Here is a 5,105-nt window from a genome sequence, read left to right as displayed (position 1 = left end):
TAAAAAGGAGGAGGATTGATTGCTTGGCAAGCCTATGGAAGGCGTAAGTTCCATGCCGCTCTCGAGTGATTCACTAAAAATTACACCTTCGGCCGAGTGTTGAGTGATCTCCCGTGAGGTATGTGAACTTGTATATAAATGGAATTTTAATAAGGCATGCTATGCCCGAATAAGTAATTTATCTTATGAAACGTTCTAAATAAATCATAACGAATAGGATTGTAAATAAATAAAAATAAAACTTACAAAGATCTTGGATTCCCGACACTCTAGGACAAGCCAAAAACTTTCTCTTCTACCCATTCCATTTGGGAGTGTAAGCTACATTTAAAGAGTTTTGCTTGAGGACAAGCAAAAGTTCAAGTGTGGGGGTATTTGATGTGTGTAAAATGCAACATATAAATCACATCAATTAAGGCATAAAACTAACCCTTTTTAAGTACTAATGTTGGAAAAAGAGTGTTTTTGTCTTTCTTTTGTATTTTCAGGATGAAATGAGCTCAAATTCACAAAAGAAGCAAAAAGACAACTAATTCTAGCATAAATACAAGAAAAGGAATAAAAGTAGACTGCCCGGACCCTCAACGGCATCCTCCAAGGCAAAGAAGAGAAAGCAGAAGACTGAACACGCCCCGTGTCCAGGGGACACGGGGCCGTGCCCAAGAAGCAGCATAAAAGACAAACCTATAGAAGCTTCTATTGCCCACCACGGGGCCGTGTCCAGCGGGCACGGGGGTGTGGTGAAAGTACAGCAGGCGCATTAATTGTAATTGCGAATTACAATTAATGAGGAAAGTACATTAATTGTAATTGCGAAGTACAGCTGGACACGCCCCCGTGCCCAGCCTTCTGTTCAGCCTATAAATAGGAGTGCTTGGTTTCATTCCATCTCATCCCTTGGCACACCACCTCTCTCACACTTCATCCACCACCCACCACCACCATAACACCATCATCCACCACCATCATCCATTGTCCATCATAGAGTGTGTGAGTCGTCTCGGGATCCAAGATTGATCGTAAGAGTTCTTGACAATCAAGGCCATGTTTGCCTAAGTCTCTTACATCACTTGGTGAAGACAAGTGTTTAGTATAATACTTTTTATTTTTAATCTTTTGCACTTTTTATTTGGTTTTGTATTAATGACTTTAATAACTAGTTACTTATGTTGAAGGTGATCTTTCCTTATCGTTTGTCCGTGGTGTCTTGGCGTTATTTTACTGTCTATATAAAATAAAAGATTTTCACCATTCATATCTCCACGGTCTATATGGAGGTATGTTGGCTACCTGGTCGGGGGTTAAGGGAACGGTTTGGTAAGGGTCTTGCCCTTGTTCAGCGTTTAGTGGTCCTGCTTGGGACCTGGGTCAAATTTAGTAGGATCTCCTTCAATGCCCATAGGTATTGGATGGCGGGGATCCAAACTCTTTGACCCCCTCATAAGTTAACTACTATTAATACTATAACCCGGCTATTTAGAACTGTATCCCTGCTGACTCAGACTACTTAGCCGAGGGTAACGTCACCGCCGAAAGCGGGGCCTACCACAATTTGCATTAATAACTTAATTCATTATCTTTCAATAATCCAACCCTTTAGGATTGTATCCTTGCTGACTCAAACTACTGGGTTGAGGGTAACGTCACCTTCAAAAGAGGGGCCTACTACAATAACTAAGTTAATCTCTTAAACAAGTGCAAAAGTGCGAAAATAATCAAAGGTTATACTAATACACGTGTCGGATCCAAGTGATTCATCTTGTCTATCTGTTTTTTATTTTATTTTATTTTTCAGCATTTAGTTAGTTTTTATTTTCTTAGATTAAAACATTTTTCTCACTTTTTGATTTGATTAGACGTTGAGGATAAACCGGTATTAAAAGCTCTTGTGTCCTTGGACGACCTCGGTATCTTACCAACACTATACTACGTCCACGATGGGTGCACTTGCCCATATGTGTGTTTAGTGTTAGTAAATATCGTGTTTTTATAAATTTAAAACTGGGCTAAAAGTGTAAAAAGGGCTTAAATATACATCTAAAATATATCGCACTACACACGCATCACCGGTCTTCGGTCTCGCACGACTGTTCTTCCTGAGGCACGATCGTGCGTTTTCGGGATAATGGTGCACGGACTGCTGCACTTTTCGTGCATTGCCGGGCTTTGGCTTGGTCATCGAGTTTGCACGGGGTGCCGCAAGTCGCACGAGCGTTCCACTCCGAGAAAGGCTTGCACCTCGAGTCGCACCGTTGTTCAGTGCCGGGTTTGGTTATGTTGTCGGAACCGCACGGTCGTTCCACTCATTGCACGATCGTGCCAAACGCCCAGGTCAGAATTCTAACAGAATGTTCGCAGCTTTGTCGTTTCATCCGGAAAGTCCTCGTTTTCACTATCATCTTGTTTGGTATGTTGTTTTAGGCCTGTAAACAAAAGTATACATGATTAAGTATCCGAATGACGGTTTTACGGCCGAAAACACATAAAATGGGGATAAAATGGGGGACTAAAATATGTGTAAATTTGCGAATATCAAATCTCCCCACACTTGAACGTTGCTTGTCCTCAAGCAAGCTAAACTAAAATGCAATAAAAAATTGAATCAAACAAGAACGATAATTTACACACTATTTTAGTCAAACAACTACCAACGGTTAGCCGGTTTTTTGAAAGACAATCATCAAAAGAATCAAACCCAAACAAGCATATGCTAATATATGGTGATAACCAAAAAGTCGTGACTCACTTTCAATTAACTTAACATGCTAATCTTCACACAACTCACAATGTTCACACACACTCGGTTTTATTTGTGAATATAAAATGTGTATGTGCAAACAATCAATGCCTAGTCAATGAAATGTGCAATATCATAAGCTTGTCATAAGATCTCGTCTCCACCAACTAACATGCGAAAAAGTGTAAATCAAGATGTCTTTACGGGTTGTAACGTTAGGCTTGGGCGAAGGGTATGGAAATGGATATTTAAAGTGGCGAAATGGTTAAAACTCGGTTTTAGCGTTTAACTAGTGTAAAACAATACAACTATACATACTAACGCCTTAAAAAGGCCACTTTTGTGACATCGAGCTTCTCAACAAGATTTAAACAATTTAGCATTCAAAATCGCTCGATTTTTTGTCAACTTCACCCTATTTTAGGGTGTTTTATTTTCTGTTTTTTTTAAGCAAATGGATATATACAATGAAAATTTAAACTATAACAAGCGCTAGTTAAACGATTATTTTGACCGAGTTTCAACACTAAAAGGTTTAAAACATAAAAAGGCTAAATTTGGCTAAGTGGGCGATTATGTTAGGTAAACAAAGGTAAACGGGAAGGCTCGACATGGTTAATCCTAAAGGGTACTGTACGGTTTACGGGAAAACACAACACAAAAAACAAGGCTAACAACAAAGGGGTAATCTAAGTGCCTCTATCACTTCTAAATTACAGAAGACATCCGGCTCACTCCTATATCCGAAATGAACAAATATACAACAATATCAAGGCTCAAATATGCTCACGTAATGGAAGATATGGGTAAAAGTGTGAAAACTATCATGCAAGTCTTTCTTTGTTTGTCACGCTTTCCGGTTTTCTTTTTCAAAATTTATTTTGCTTGTCGAGTTTTTATCAAGTCCGAAGCTTTCTAAAACACAACTAACCGGTTTATTTACTAAAGTATATATACAGAAAACAAATATTTTTGAATGATTTTTCTGATTTTTTTTTAGGACAAACAAAGTTAACAAAGTTAACCCCCTCCCCACACTTGAACTTCGCATTGTCCCCAATGCGAAACCCGAAATATAGAGAAAAAGGATAATAGTACTCCCCTCAAGATGATTTCTGATGAAACGAGACTTCCAAGCTGTATCTGTCATGTGCTCCGGTCGAAGACTTGATAGCCAAAATCTGCAAGTATGTCACATGGTACAACAAAACAGAACAGAAACAAAATAAACACAAATAAACCATAATGTATATAAATAGAAGTACTAAGTATCCAAACATAAAAAAAACAAACTAAGTAAAGTGTCTGAAAATAAAGAGTACATAACCGAGGGTGTTTGACATAACAACCAAAATGAACACCCGACAGAAACAAAGTACTGAAATAACTACTAAAACCACCAACGATCAACTCCACCGTCTCATACTCATCGTCACCAGCATCATCTCTCGTGAAGGACGGGCCCGCATCTCCATAACCAGGTGGGTTCCAGGGTGGGAACTGTGGAGGATGCTGAAAGTAGTCGGGATAGGCATGATGCATCTCCCCGAACAGGTATGAGAACCCAGCTTGCACTCCCTGGTACAAGCTCTCCTGGTTTGCCCTGATCTGATCCTGAGTAGCCCTAATCTAGTCCTGACTAGTCCTAATCTGGTCAATATAAACCCCATGCTGCTCCTGTCTAACCTGCATTTGTTGGAACCGCTGGTAGAACTCAAGGTAAGAGGGGATGCCCTCGGGCCACTCCTGGTGGTGGTAGCCATGATGCTGCGGTGAATGTGGTGGCTGGTGTGGTGGTGTCAGTGGCTGGTGCTGCTCCTGATGCTCCTGATCATGCATCTCCTCATCCTCATTTTCCTCCTCAGCTGGAGGCAACGGGTCCCAGACCTCGTTGTTTAACCCTTTCAATCTATCCCCCCGATCCGTCTCAGCAATCACACCCATTGCCTTCAATGACCGAATATCAACATGCACCCCTTGGGTCACCATAGTGAGACTCTCAAGTACCTCATCAGTCATCAAGTCTAAATTGCAAGCAATTTCGGTCACATACTGACCGCCGTGAATCTGACTGTTGGGTGTCCTCCCTGAGCTCTTCACAAAGTATTCAGCCATTCTTGCAGCCAGGTTGATATGTACTCCCTCAACCATCGCATAGAGAAATATCAGATCTGGCGTTGGACAGTTCCCCAAACTGTCCATTCGGCTGCAGATGGTGTGGCTGAATATATGATGCATCACTCGATGCAAAGGGTCTTTCAGTCATGAAGCTTTAGACACTTTCGGGTCGTAAGGGTCGCCAATTGCATTTTCAGCCCAAAACGTGGCCCGTGCTTCATCACTCGGGAAGGTAAACTGCTCCGTGAAG

The sequence above is a fragment of the Helianthus annuus genome, chromosome 11, assembly GCF_002127325.2.
Source record: "Helianthus annuus cultivar XRQ/B chromosome 11, HanXRQr2.0-SUNRISE, whole genome shotgun sequence".
Lineage (NCBI taxonomy): Eukaryota > Viridiplantae > Streptophyta > Magnoliopsida > Asterales > Asteraceae > Helianthus > Helianthus annuus.
This window is presented reverse-complemented; position numbering follows the sequence as displayed.